The sequence below is a fragment of the Amblyraja radiata genome, chromosome 12, assembly GCF_010909765.2.
Source record: "Amblyraja radiata isolate CabotCenter1 chromosome 12, sAmbRad1.1.pri, whole genome shotgun sequence".
NCBI classification, from domain to species: Eukaryota; Metazoa; Chordata; class Chondrichthyes; order Rajiformes; family Rajidae; genus Amblyraja; species Amblyraja radiata.
This window is the reverse complement of record NC_045967.1, coordinates 35325728-35341626: the sequence shown is the minus strand read 5'-3', so window position 1 is coordinate 35341626 and position 15899 is coordinate 35325728. Positions and strand designations below refer to the sequence as shown.

Below are 15899 nucleotides of genomic sequence, written 5' to 3'. Positions count from 1 at the left end.
GTTGCCCAGATCAGAATATTGAAATTGGTACTTTAACAATTCAAAAGTGAAATCCAGAAATCCAGTGATATTCAAATTGCACGTACAGATTTTGCAGAAACCATTGACCTTGCTGTGTATTGGATTTCATTGGCATTCTTGAAATAGATCTAATTTTTTTATCATTTTGCATCAAATAGATTATGTGGGCAATGCTCTATCTCTCTAAGGATCTTGATTTCAGAGTTCTTACCATTTTATTCCCAGATTGCTGCCAAAATGTTATGTAGCTATTTTGTAACAAGTGGGAGTTTGGTGTCATCCTTTTCTATATTAAAAGCGAAGGTTGGCCCCATTCTGTTTTTCCTCGTGTCATTCAAACAAAAGTAGAACTTGATATGTGCATGTTACCTAAATGCATCGTGCAATAACATGGTATAATTGGCATTCAATGCTGTCCTTGAAGAAAGCTGTCTACACGAGAGTTCTGTGGTGCAGACTTCCTCTTTCTCAGTGAATGCTGTCATTCGGTCATGTCAATATTCTCCAGTATCCAGTGGTGGTGATGTTACTATGTTGGCCGAGTACCAATCACATTAAATAATTTTCGGGTAGAAACACAGTAATGAAAGAACACTTTCTTGCACAAATTTCAATGTTTTATAAGAACTTGATTGAAGTATTGAAATAATTTAAAGTAATTGGTATGTCAAACTTTCTTTTGCCTTTTAAAAACCTGTTCTTTTTAAGTGTTTGTGATAGAACTTTAATCTGCATTCATAAGATTTGAAGTTTGGTCAAAACAATGAACATTGGGCTAGGCTAGTACACTTTAAATATAATTCACTGATAATGCAACAAAGTGTAAAGCCCCTATCCCACGATGCGAGTTTACCCAAGAGCTCTCCAGAGTTTAAAAAAAAAATCAAACTCGTGGTACTTCATCATGAGTTTTTTTACTCTTGGACATTTTTCACAGTGTTGAAAAAACTTCACGAGTTACCGCGTTTCCCGAGTACCTGCCGTTAGCATTATGAGCCGCTACGAGACATTCACGAGCTCCGACGTACCCGCTACGTACTTACCACGAGTTTGATTTTTTTTTTAAACTCAGGAGAGCTCTTGGGTAAACTCGCATCGTGGGACAGGGGCTTAACAGTTTCAAGGTTTGCTGTTGTGCAAATGGTTTAAATGCTGGGGTTGTCCATCAATTCTTGTTTACATTCTGATTTGTGTGCATTTTATGTACATGGCAACAAAATATATTAAATACACATTGATCAATGCTTAGTCACAATTTAAACTGAGCATCTCATTGTAGGCCACATTTTTAACTAGGAGCAATGGGCAAGGGAATTTCTCCAATAACACTTGCCAAACTTCTACAAGTGCTCTACAGAAAGCATCCTATCGGGATGCATCACAGCCTGGTACGGCAATCGCTCTGCCCAAAATGGCAAAATGACAGCGCTGTGGACATGCCCAGTCACTTACCCAAACTGTGCCCAATCAGTTCTGCAAACAGCTGCCCAGCTCCTCTATAATTCCATCTTCTCCCATCAGGTAAGAGATTCAAAAGCTTGAAAGCATATGCCACTACATTCAACAACGGCTTCATTCCCATTGTTATCAAACTCTTGAATGGACCTCTCATAAGCTGAGGATTTCGTCCCGATTTTTCCAATCTACCTCATTGCAGCCCTTGCACAGTTTTTATCTACACTTTCTGTGTGGCTGAAACGCTACATCATGTTTCCTTTTTTTTTGCACAATCTGTTGTACTCATAATTTATTTGTACTTGTGTGGTATGCTTTACCTAGATAGCATGGACAACATGATGTTGGATGGCAAGGTCTTCAACCCAAGTCACCTTTGGGCATGGACATGAATTTGGAGCATTCGTTCCTTCAGGCCCACTCCACTATTCAAAACGATCATAGTTGCTCTGATTTCAACTTCAGTTCTTTATTTCACCAACAATATTTCATCCCATTCCATCTCTGCCTTAAAAATGCACTTTGCAGAAGAGAATTTCAAAGATTCCACTGCGGAGAGTTAAATTTTTGTCTTGTCTTATTTTAAAGTGAGCAACACGTTTTTAACCAGTAACCCCCTAATTCCTACATTCTCCCACACGTGGAAATATCCTCTGCACATCCACCCTGTCGGGTCTCCTCAAAGATCATGGAAGTTTCAATTAAGTATCCTTTCACCCGTCTAAATTTTAACAGATACAAGCCTGGCCTGTCCCAGCATCCATTCAAGGAGTCTTTTTTTTCTTTTGGCAGTCCATTTTTATTTCTCTCTGCCTTTTGAAGTTGTCCATGAGCGATGGAGACTCTGACTGAGGCATGGTAAATTGGTGTCAGCTTTGATAAAATGGAGAACATTAAACATCTAAAACGGCATTGCTGAGCATGGAACTATCCATATTAAAAGTTCTGTCACTGATCCTCAATGTGGCTACAACAAAGCTCTGGTAATGCTGCCAAGGCCCCTTGGCCTTCTGGCAAGGTATATTTCCAAATCACCCGTCACCTTGCAGTTTCTCAGCCAACATAAATATCAACTGTCTGATGAAGAGTCGACTCGAAACATCAGCTATTCCTTTTCTCAAGAGATGTTGCCTGACCCGCTGAATTACTCCAGCATTTTGTGTCTATCTTTGGTGTAAAACAGCATCTGCAGTTCCTCCTTGCACACTAAATATCAACTCTGTTAATGCTTAGCAGCAACCAAGCTATTTGACAATGAACTAACTGTGATTCCTCTTGGTAGAAAAGGAATTGGAGAAGTGATGGATGTGTAAATAGGAAAAATAGAGTGTGATGAGAACTACAGGTCTGGGGAATTTACCAAGATGGTATGGGATTTAAAATGTCTAAATATTGCTGTTATTTTGCTTTAGGTTCTGTTTTTAAAAATAATTACAATTACAATTGCATCTTTTATCGCATTTTAGTAATTGTTTGGCATACAAGTACCCTAAATAAGTATATTTATTGTAATTTTCCTTAACTTGTGGACAGAAGTATGATACATAGTATCCTGTAGAGGAGCTGGGAAATGATGATGGCACCTTTTAGGATTCAATTCAATTCAATGAACTTTATTTATCCGCTTGGCTAAAGGACTTTGCATTCGCTAAATAAAATAAATTATCCGTTAGGAACTTGGTTTCTGCAGCCATACAATAAAAAGAAACAATTTACAAGACAATGTGGATAGATTGTTCTATGCAGAGAAAGTGCACTGGGTGGCACCAGCAATCGCTGCCTCGCCAACAGTCTGTCTCGTCCTTTTCCTTCTTTGTTGTTTTTTAGTATGTGTTAAATGTATGTTTTAGTGTTCTTTAGCTTATTTTATGTGAGGGGTGGGGGTGGGTTGGGGGAATTATTTTTTAATTTCTTACCCCGACGGAGATGCGACTTACTCCGTATCGTATCTCCGTCCGCACTGCGGCTTAACATTGTGGAGCTGGCGGCCTCTGCTGGGGACCGACTTCGGGGAGCTCCAACTGCGGGAGCCTGCGGAATGAACACCGCGGAGCTGGTGGTACCTGGTTAGGGACCTACTTCAGCAGCTCCAAACCCCAGGAGCTTCAACTGCCCTGACGCAGGTGCTTCGATCGTCCCGATACGGGAGCTTTGATAGCTGGATGCAGGAGTTTTGATCGCACGACTGCGGATGTTTCGACTCCCCGACCGGGATGTTTCGACTCCCCGACCGCAGGAGAATAATAGAGGGAAGAAGATTAGACTTTATTGCCTTCCATCACAGTGGGGAATCCACTGTGGTGGATGTTTATATTAACTTTTATGTAGTTGTGTGTCTTGTTGCTTCTTTTAGTATGGCTGCATGGTAATCGAATTTCACTGTACTTTAATTAGTACATGTGACAATAAACAGACCTTGAAACCTTAACCTTGAAGTAAGATTGATCTGTTTTCATTTGAGTTAACAAAATGCGAGATGATGAAATTGAGATGATTCTGAAAGGAATGGCCTGAAGTTAAGGATTGACTATTTAGATCAGCAACATGGTTTTCACTCGTGTTTTTGTAAATCATTACAGGTCCATCTATATACAAGGCAGAGTTAGATTTTTTTTTTTGGACATGTCCAAAGGTTATGAGTTAGATTATGATCAGGTTGGGAAGCTTGAAATGAGGCATATGATCAGTCAATTTTCTCATGTTGTATTGGTTGTGGGCAAACGTCGAAAGGCCCTACTGTGTAGCAGAACATGCTGGGAGGAATCTGAGGAATAAATTGTCTCCTGTAGCTATGGTGGTTGTATGAATTTATATTAAGTAGTTAAATGAGAAAAAATATAATGCAATGCAGGATCTGCCAATTACCAGTTCCTGAAGTCTGGCCAGTAAAATCTTAATACATGTAACAAATATCATTGGTAATGATTTATGAGCTACTTTTGGATGATGTAAGGATTTGTCCAATAAAGTCACTTGCCTAACAGCACTAAAATATATTGGGCTAATATTGTATTTACTTGCAGTGGGCAAGTAAAGGTTTGAAGGTTTAAAACAACGTCCATTCCAAACAGAATATTTGTATAAAACAGAAAAAAATCTTATGATCTATTATTTTTATTATTGATTTTTAATTAGTTTAACATTTGAAGCCACTCATATGCTTTGTTGGCATCTCAGATTATTCATTCAAGATTCAAGAAATTTATTGCCATGTCAACAAGTTGATAGGAATGTGTCTTGGTTCGCTCTCAGACAGATACAATACAGTACAATACAACCACCACATATACCACAATAAATAATACAGACAATACCGTACGAAGGACAATATATACAAAAAGGACAGTACCCAGCAGCGTCATGTTAAGCGTAAGTGCAAGTGCAAAAGAAAGTGCAAAGTGATTAGTGCAAATTCAAATATCTGATGGCTTGGAGGTAGGTGCTGTCTCTGAAGCGAGATGTTTTACTTTTAATGCTTCTATAACTCCTTCCTGATGGGAGGAGATTAAAGAGGTAATGTGCCGGGTGAAAGTGGTCTGCTATGATTTTTTTGGCCTTTCTGGTGAGTCTTGTTGAGTAAAGTGATGTCACTGAGGGAAGTCTGCTGCAACCGATGATCTTAGAAGCTCGGCGCACTATTCTCTCCAGCCGAATCTTATCCTGCGAGGTTGTGTGATCATACCAGACAAGCATGGAGAATGTGAGTATGCTTTCTATGGTAGACCTATAGAAGTGGGTCATGGCTGGTCGACTGACCCTGAATTTCTTGAGCTGCCGCAGGAAGTAGAGTTGCTGGTGGTACTTACTGATTATGAGACTGGTGTTGAGCTCCCATGATAGGGATTGATGTATGGTGGTCCCGAGGAACTTAAAGGAGGTGACCCTCTCAACCACCTCTCCATTGATGAAGAGAGGGAGGAGGGGGGTGGCCTTCTTTCTGAAATCAACAACCAGCTCCTTAGTTTTTGAGATGTTAAGTATGAGGTTGTTGTTCTCACACCACCTTACTAGCTCCTCTACTTCACTACGGTAAACGGTTTCGATGTTATTGGTAATAAGACCTGCCACAGATGTGTCATCTGCAAACTTAAATAACAAGACAGAGTCAGAGTGTGAACACCAAAAATGTGTGTATACAGAGTACAGAAGAGGTGATAAAACGCAACCCTGGGGGGCGCCGATGTTCAGGAACCTAGCCAGTGAGACATGGTTACCAATTTTTACCACCTGTTTTCTGTCACATAGAAAGCTATAGATCCATTTACATAGAGATGAGTTGACCCCCAGTTCCTGTAAAGTGTGTATCAACTTTACAGGAACGATGGTATTGAATGCGGAGCTAAAATCCACAAAAAGAATGCGAGCATATGTGGATCAGGATTACAGGTGTTGGAGGATGGAGTGCTCACAGAGGGACATTGCATCATCTACACTTTATTGAATTAATTGAGGGCAGGCTGATTTGATTGTGTTAGAAGAATGAATGTAGCACATTAAATGTCAGATAATGAGTGTGTGTATTTTTGGATAAATATTTATTCATTATCTCTTGATGTCACTTTTCTTTATTTATCTTTTGCCATTTTAGCATAATTGTTGCAGTGTCATCGGAGTTTACTTAGCCTGTCAACAATGTGGAGGCATTATGTGGATCATTTGATAGCGCATTTGTTAAGTTGCACGGGTATGGTCCATGTCCCACTCCTATGCTGCAACAATGACCAAACCATCATTTGATGGTTCATTTGAGATCAAAATTGGATAATTATTGCAGAATTGCAATGTACAAATCCCAGTGAAAGTAGAGGAGAAAATATACATAATGTGGTCTTTATGCTGACTGATACCTTAATGTGTGGTTGCATTAAGCTGTGATTAAATGTTGTGCATGCAAAGCTTCATTACATGTTGGGAATCTATATGTCTCTGGCAGTTGCAAAGAATGGCTCTAGCCTGCAGGAAAAGAAGATTGTGAATCGTTTTAGACTATCAAAGTTATTTGGCAAAATGACTTATCAGAGCTTGCAAGTAAGATTTTACTCAGTGTGGGATGGAAATGTCGTCCATCTCTTTCTGGAATGTTGAGCAAAGTCTGCATTCTCTTGCGTCTCTCTTTCTGGAATGTGTTTGGCAAGGAAATTTAGGAAAAGGTATGTTGGTCTTTGAGGTTCTATTCCATGCAAACAGTGACAGACTTGGATCATTATCAGCTCAATTGAAAGCCCTTTTTACTTAGGCTAAAGTTCACTGGTCCTATAGCACAAGGAACTGTTCTTGACCCAAAATGTTGCAAGTTGACACATTCTGACATCCCTTGTCTACTTGACTAGGGGTACACTGAAGCATGATGCAGCCACTGCAAAAAGCTGTACAGGGAAAGTCCACTGTTTGAGGCCCCACCTTCGTTGCACACCTATGGGCTGGGACCCATATTAAAATCATTAACATTTTGCTCATGAAATATATTAAAAGGAAAATTTCATGTAATGATTTTTGCTCAATATATTTTGAAAGGAAATGTCACTGTGATTGTGCTGGTCACATACTTTTATGGCATGCTAATCCTGCCATTTCAAAAATGGTTGAGAAATGTGTGTCAGGTAATCCTGATTGATTGTACAATTTGGAAATGGATAATTGGTTATGCTGAACTTTCTTTAAGAATGAGGTCAAGGGTTAATAGTTAATTGCCACTGGCACTAGTCTTGGCACAGGAGACTGCATTATGACCATACCTAATTAGTGTGCTGCTTCAATTCTGCATTTACTTGAAGGCATTTAGTTGGACTTTAGTTAGACTTTAATTGCACTTTATGTTGCTCTAAATGCTGTATTCTGTATCTGTACACTGTGGACCGCATGATTGTAATCATACATGGTCATCGGCTGCATAGCACTGTGACAATACTAAACTAAACAAAGATTTCATAAAGGAGCGACCTCCCCTCCCCAACACTGCAACATTACAACATTTACGACACGGTGACGTAGCGCTAGAACTACTGTCTTAGAGCGCCAGAGACCCGATTTCGATCCTGATTATGGGGGTTATCTGTACGGAGTTTGTACGTTCTCCCGTGACCTGCGTGGGTTTTCTCTGAGATCTTTGGTTTCCTCCAACACTCCAAAGACTTACAGGTTTGCAGGATAAATGGCTTGGTATAAATGTAAAATTGTCCCAAGTGTGTGTAGTAGTGTTAATGTGCGGGGATAGCTGGTCGGTATGGACTCGGTGGGCTGACTGTCCTGTTTCCACGCTGTATCTCTGAACTAAACTAAAAATGAGCTCCTCTACAGCTGAAATTGACTTAGTAAATCCAGTACTTGTTTTTCCAGCCTCTATATCCAGAAACGTCAAATGTCCTAGTATCCACATCCGAGTTTAATTCTTGCACATTCAGCTTCATTCTCATTGCTCATGCAACCTCCTTTAATCAATAAACAAAGCTTTAACTTTTCTCCAAAGTTATTTCTCATCTGAACTCTGCTCGCTTGAGATGAATTACTTGTATACACCGTGCTGACTTGACAGCATGTCACCATTTATCATACCCATGGCAAAAATCCTGGAATGATAAACGCAATACTAATATGAGAGAGCCTACACCACAAGTCCTGCAACATTGCAATGAGAATGGCTTACCACTACGCCAAGAAGGTATTTGGAGCAAAAAATCTGAGCTGCTGGTGAGGTCCATCACTTGATCGTGGTATTTATGGGCTTGTGTCTGCTGCTCAATTCTTGGCCATAAAATATTTTCTCAGAACCCATCTTTCAGCTTTTTTTTTAGTTATCCAAGCTTTTTACAGGGAATGCTTGAAATATGCACTGGGGAGCAAAAACGTTAATGCCCATTCATCAGAACTATCCTCTCCTTTCATGGATCAGCATTAACATTTAAGCTTTTTTTATTTCTAGTGCCTTTGGGTATTTTCTCATTGGATAAATGCAGGTTTGTAATTTTATATAACAGCATTTAATAGTAGCATGATTTGTAAAGCAGACATTTTTTTTACGAGTAAAGTATTCCGAGGATCTGAACTTGGAACATATGGATGAGGCATAACACACGACAACACTACCTATGAACTGAAGCTGTTCCTGTGATCTTTTGTTTACTTTTTTTCCTGAATTGATTGGCATAGCATGTGAATAATCATAATTCTATTCTGTGTGCTTTCCATTCTTCAAATAACATATAATGAAATTATGTAACAAGACATGAAAACTAAACTAAACTATCTTGTCTAATAGGGTCATATTGCACTGTTCACTCAAGTCTTTCTTGGTATCTCTGAGGCCTAATTAATGCTGTACTTGATAATTCTATTGCCAAAGATAAGACAAAACATTTTTCTGAAATTTGACAAATTTGTTGGAGTTTAAGGATGATAGAATACACTTGAGAGGACCAGTAGATGTGGTATGTACTTGGATTTTCAGAAAGCTTTTTACAAATTCCCACATAACAGGTTAGTGTGCAAAATTATGCAAAACCACTACAAAAATGGGGACTGCTGGAATCAGTGCTACTGGTATCAGCTGCTCACAGCATATATCAATGATTTGGATGAAAGAACCAAACATAACATTCTGAAACTTGCTAAACTGGACTGAGGTATTCTAACCATGTTCCTGAGAAAAAATAACATAAAATGAGGAGTTAAATGACTGCAAGCATTATGAATGGAAATTTCAAATGCTAAAATCAGAAAATGTGTTCTGTGAGTGTTCCTGGCGAGCAGTGCGGCTGGGGGTGTTCCCGGCGAGTGGGGTCAAGGTCTCCAGTAGGCCCAGCTCGCCTGCCTGGGACATGGGACCCACCCGGTAGCCTGGCTCGCCTGCTGCGGACGTCAACGGGACCCGTGCTGCAAGAGCGAAGAGGGACCCGCGAGCAACCGCCGAGAGCGAGGTGGGCCATCGAGGAGCGAGGAAGGCCATCAGAGTGCTGTGGAGCCATCCAAAAGAGGAGATCGGACGAGCCCCGCGGTGGGTGCTGGGGGTCGGGTGGGCCAGGGCAGTCGTGATGGGTGCCCAATTTATGGCGACTCTGCATACTTTGTGTATGGTATGCAAAACAAGGAATTTCACATGAGATGATAAAATATCAATAAATCATATGGAAAATTCTACGTTAGATACAATGTTGATTTTGACTTGGCATAATATTTGTTATAGTACCTTATTAGACTGTCTTTACAGATTGGGGTTGACTTCCTTAATTCTTGTCCTGTGGGTTCTAAGATGGCTGATGAGGGCAATGACAGAATTGGGGCAGGCAAGTGGGTAGTTTGTGAGGTGGTGTGCTCCTTTCACCACTTGTGCAGGACTTCTGTTACTGTTACATTATCGTGGTTCTCAAAGGCAACCCAAATATTCATTTTCCTGTTCCAGTGGTGGTGCACTTGAGGTTCCCAGGAGTTACTGAGGATATCGCAGTTTTTCATGGAGGCTTTGAAGACATCCTTGATTTTTTTTCTCTCTGTTCACAGGTAATCTCTGTGACAGCATTTGGGAAGTCTGAGACTGGTGTTTGGCATGCAACTAATGTGATCTGCTTAATGTAACTGAGTGTGACTGCGACCAATGTGCTGAGGATGTTGGACTGGAGAGGGCACTGGCCTTGGTTAACTTATCTTTTCAGAGAATTTGAAGGATTTTGCAGAGTTGGTGGTATCATTCCAGTATATTGAGTTGCCTGTTCTACCTTATCCACATGTAGGATGGCAGAAGTCACTGTTGCTGCTTGATTTTATTAGCCAAGTATGAAAACAAAACAAGTATGTAAATCATACGAGGAATTTGATTTGCCATACAGTCATACCAAAAAAGCAACCAAACACGCAACCACGTAAAAATGTAACATAAACATCCATCACAGCGGCTCCTCCACATTCCTCACTGTGGTGGAGAACTGGGGAGGGGATGGAGAGAGAGGGAAAGCAAGGGCTATTTGAAGCTAGAGAAGTCAATGTTCATACAGCTGGGGTGTAAGCTGCCCAAGCAAAATATGAGGTGCTGTTCCTCCAATTTGCGCTGACGATGGAGGAGGCCCAGGACAGAAAGGTCAGATTGGGAATGGGAGGGCGAGTGCTGAGCAACCGAGAGATCAGGTAGGTTAAGGCGGACTGAGCAGAGATGTTACTCCAGCATTTTCTGTCTACCTTCGATTTAAACCAGCATCGCAGTTCTTTCCTACTCCCTTCTATTGATTCCATTTATACCTCGCGTTGCGTTGGCAAGGCCAGTCGCATAATCAAGGACGGGTTGCACCCTGGCCACTCGCTCTTCTCCCCTCTCCATCAGGCAAAAGTTATAGAAGTGTGAAAACGCACACCTCCAGATTCAGGAACAGTTTCTTCCCAGTTGTTATCAGGTAACTGAATCATCCAACCCCAACCAGAGCAGTGCTGAACTAATATCTACCTCATTGGGGATCCTCAGACTATCCTTGATTGGTATCTCTTGCCTGATGGCAGGAGATCCAGGTGTGTGTGGAGGGGGTGCAGTTTGTCCTTGGCTATTCTCAGAGCTTTTTTCAGACAGCGGCTCTGGAACAGTTCTTGTACCGAGGGTAGGGAGATGCCAATGATCCTCTCTGCTCCCCTCACAATCCTCTGCAGAGCCTTCCTGTCTGAGCAGTTGCAGTTGGAGTACCAGGTGTTTATGCAGTACGTAAGTACAGACTCCACCGTGCCCCTGTAGAAAGTCCTGAGGATGTTGGTGGGGAGTGAAGCCTGTTTGAGTTTCCTCAGGAAGTGCAGTCGCTGATGGGCCTGTTTGACAATCCCAGTGTTGTTCCTGGACCAGGTGAGACTGTCTGTAATTTGCACTCCGAGGAACTTAATGCTCTCCACTGTGGTGCCACTGATGTTGAGGGGTGTGTATTTTGGCTGCGCCCTCCTGAAGTCGACAACCATCTCCTTTGTTTTGTTGACATTTAATGCTAGATTGTTGTTGCCGCACCAGTCCACTAGTTGTTTTACTTCCTCCCTGTACATTGATTCGTCATCTCCGCTGATGAGTCCCACCACTGTTGTGTCATCCGCAAATTTTATGATCTTATTGTCCCTGAATCTGGCAGCACAGTCATGTGTGAGCAGTGTGAACAACAGCGGGCTGAGCACACAGCCTTGAGGGGAGCCGGTGCTCAGCGTGATCGAGCCTGAAGTGTTCTTGCCAACACGGACTGACTGCGGTCTCACTGTCAGAAAGTCCAAGATCCAGTGACACAGGGTGGTGTTGAGGCCCAGCAGGGTTAGTTTCTCCACAAGTCTCTGTGGGATGATGGTATTAAAAGCTGAGCTGAAGTCAATGTACAGTATTCTGGCGTAGGTGTTTTTGTTTTCCAGATGAGTGAGTACTGTGTGCAGCGTGGTAGAGATGGCATCTTCTGTAGAACGGTTGAAGTACCACTTCTGTACTCAATACTCTTGACTGGTGGCCAATGTGGCTGAAAGCCTTCTTGACCACCCTATCTACCTATGATGTCACTTTTAAGGAACTATGTAGTTCCACTCCTACAACACTCAACACCACTCCCCAGAGCCCTGCCATTCATTGTAAAGGACCTGCTCTGGTTGGACTGCCCAAAATGCTACCTCACACTTCTCAGTATTAAATTCCATCAAACATTCCTCAGCTCACTGCCCAATTGATCAAGATGCTGCTGCAATTTTTGAGAACCATCTTCACTATCTATAATGCCACTCATTGTGGTGTAATCTGCAAATTTGCTAATCATGCCGTATATTCTCATCCAAATCATTGATATAAATGACAAACGTTAATGGGGCCCAGCACTGAACCATGAGGCACATCACTCATCATTTCTTTGAAGGGTTAAACACAATGCTTTAAAGCTATCTGTTTACTGTGAGGTAGCATGACTTGCTACAGAAAGCTATTTGTCACAAAGACAGGAGTTGTATTAGTTCTTGTTCAAAGATTTTATCTTGTAAAAAAACTGCACTTGTACATTTTGTGTCAGAAGCCTATGTGTAAGATTTTCCTACTGTCCATCATTGGCCCAGCTTGAATTTTCACTTTTAATACTCCAGTCACATAAAGAGTGTAAAAACTGTTTTCCAAAAATCTTGAAGATTTTTTGATAAAACCACTAAATGTTACAAGGGATACAACACAAGCAGACACATTTTAAGGTTATGTAAAGATCAAGGATAGGATGATAAATTTAGTATTCCTGCCTTCTCGCCATTTAAAAGTTACTTTACTGTAATTTTTACTTAATAACTTCAAATGTTCCCTAACTAAATTCCATTAGTCCACTAGCATATCCTGTCTTGGGCTAAGCCATGTTGTATATAAATGGTAAATATGTAACTCCAGATTAACACACATTATCCTCGAAATTGATCAAACATTACTTAAACACTTGTTCCTACACTTGCATCATTTGATTCATATTCACTTTTCTTAACGTTGTAATTTCTTAATGTTGTAATTCACATTAACTTTTCTTCCCAATCCCTGAAAATGGTTTTCTTGTTTGCACTATTTGCACTTAATTTCTCCAGTTTCAATTTTGTTGGCCAAAAATTTGTAAGGAGCTGCTTTTATAATATAAAGCTCAAATAATGCTCGGATCAATTTGCTACTGTCAGCAGCTTGAGATGTGTGCAAATTATTGCTAATGATAGACATTTTAGCAGACAACACATGTCCAGTTTGTCTTAATTCTTTTACTGCTGTTACATATTTTACTTTTGGCAATATACAGTAATAAAAAAAGAACTATTTTCAGTTGGAACGATCTGCTCCATATACAGTATTATAGTTAATTTACCTTAAGGTAACATTTCTTGCCATCTACGATTGTCTATCTCCACCTCGTTGTTGTTTTTGCAAAGTCTGAATCTATTTAAATCCACTGTGGATATGTTCCTTCCTATCTCTGTAACGTTCTTCAGTTCTTCAATCCTTTGAGATAACTTTACAATCTACAATCTGATGTGGCCATTGTGGAAACATGATTGTAAGATGGACTTGGCTGGCAACAACGATGATCGAGACATGATCGAGATGGAGGTAAAAGAGGTGGAGGAGTTGTGTTACTAATCAGGGAAACTGGAGGGTTTGCCCACCGATGTGATTTGGATGGAGGTTGTGAATTTGGTCCAAAAGACTCTCGCAGCGGCACTCACAGGACACACTGGAGCGTTCGACCACTGGTGTGATATGGGTGAAGGCTGTAAATTTGGTCGAAACAAAAAAGGGAGTGCATGTAAGATTTAAGAGGATGGAATCGGACAGGGCCTTTGAGGAATATAAAGAAAGAATGAAAGAACTTAAGCAGGCAATTAGAAGGAGCTGCAAAATGGCTTTGGCAAATCAGATGAAAGAAAATCCCAAGGCTTTTTATAGCTATAAATGATAATCAAGAGGATAACTAGGGAGAAAGTAGCACCTCTCCAGGATCAAGAAAGGATTTTGTGCTTGGAGTCTAGGAGAGGTACTAAAATCATACTTTGTATTGATTTTCACCAAGAAGAAGGAAATGGAGGACAGAGATGAATGTGGAGAACACTAATATGCAAGGGCAGTTTGAGATTAAGAAGGAAGAGGTGTTAGGCTGCTTGAAGAGCATTAAGGTGGATAAATCCCCAAGACCTGATGGGATTTATCCCAGGTTATTAAGTGAAGCAAGAGAGGGGATTGCGGGAGGCTTGACAAAGATCTTTGCATCTTCACTAGCTGCAGCTTAGGTCCTGGAGGACTGGAAAGTAACTAATGTTGTAAGAAGGAACTACAGATGCTGGTTTAAACTGGGGATAGACACAAAAAGCTGTAGTAACTCAGTGGGACAGGCAGCATCTCTGGAGGGAAGGAATGGGTGACATTTTGGGCCGAGACCCTTCTACAATTGTTCCTTTAAGAAGGGAAATAGGAAATCCATGGAATTATAGTTTTGGCTCGAGTCCCTTCTTCAGTTGTTTCTTTAAGAAGGGAAGTATGAAATCCATGGAATTATAGGCTGGTGAGCCTTGCGTGCATGGTAGGGAAGCTATTGGAGTAGATACTTAGGGATAGGTTTTCCTCCCATTTGAAGGAGAATGTGTTAATTAGGGACAGTCAACATGGCATTGTATACAACAGATTCTACTAACGATTGAGTTTTTTGAGGGGTTGACAAAGGTGACCGATGAGGGTAGGGCGGTGTATGTTGTCTTCGTGGATTGCTGGGATTGCGGACTGTGATGAAGGGTGTCAAGATATTCAGCTGGATATGGATCAGCTACAGTAATCAACGGAGAAATGGCAGATGGAGTTTAATCCGAGGTGTTGAATTTTGAATGGGAAAATGCAAAGAGAAAATATACAATTAACGACAGGATCTTTAACAGCATTGATTTAAAGAGGAATCTTGGGGTTTAAGTCCATAGTTCCCTGAAAGGGGCAACACCAATGGATAGAATGGTAAAGGGGTATATAGTGTGTGCTTGCCTTTAAAGGTCGGGGCATTGAGTATCAGCGTCACCATGTCATGATGCAACTTTAGAGGATTTTTCTAAGGCCACACTTGGAATATTGCATGCAGTTCTGCTCGCGCCATTATGGGAAGGATGTAGATAGATAGATAGATAGCCTTTATTGTCATTCAGACCAAAGTCTGAACGAAATTTCAGCAGTCATACATATAATACAATAAAAACAACAATAAACACATATTAACATCCACCACAGTGAGTCCACCCAGCATCTCCTCACTGTGATGGAGGCAAAAGTCTTAGGTCTGCAGTCTCTTCCCTCCTCTTCTCCCTCTGCGCTGAGGCGATACCCCCCGGGCGATGTTACAAATCAGTCCCGCGGCTCAAACACCGCGGCCCAGGGTGGTTGAAGCTGCCGCCCACCAGTCCTGCAGGCGCAGCCGCTGGCCCGCGGCTGAACCCCGGACTCAGGCCACCACCGCCAGAACACCGTCTCAGCCACCCTCACGTGAGTACCGTACCGTCTTCAGCCTCGGGCTGGGCCGCCCCGACATGGGCGCCGAACCTCCCCCGGGCCAGGCCGCCCCGACATGGGCGTCGCTTCTTCCCCGGACCGGGCCGCCCCGACTTGGGTGTCGCTTCTCCCTCTGGCCGGGCTGCCCCGACTTGGGCGTCGCTTCTCCCACGGGCCAGGCCGCCCCGACATGGGCACTGAACCTCCCTGGGGCTGCAAGCGCCGCACCTCCCCGAGCTTGGCCGCTCCGACGGGAGCCTCGTTCCACCCTCGGGCTGGCCGCCTTCACGGGAGCGTCACAACCTCAGCACTGTTCCAGCCCTGAACCGGACCGCCCTCACGGGAGCCACTAGAGACTTACAAAAGGTGTTTACCAGCACATTATCTGGATTAGGGGGTATTAGCTACAGGAAAAGGTTGGACAGACTTTAATTCTCTGGAATGCCAGAGGTTGTGGCGA

At 42.0% G+C, this 15899-nt stretch overlaps 1 protein-coding gene across 5 annotated transcripts in view; it reads left to right on the top strand.

Moving 5' to 3' along the window:
• The window catches only part of enox2 (ecto-NOX disulfide-thiol exchanger 2), a 187982-nt gene that overhangs the window by 7898 nt on the left and 164185 nt on the right, over positions 1-15899 (top strand). The window lies entirely within an intron of this gene.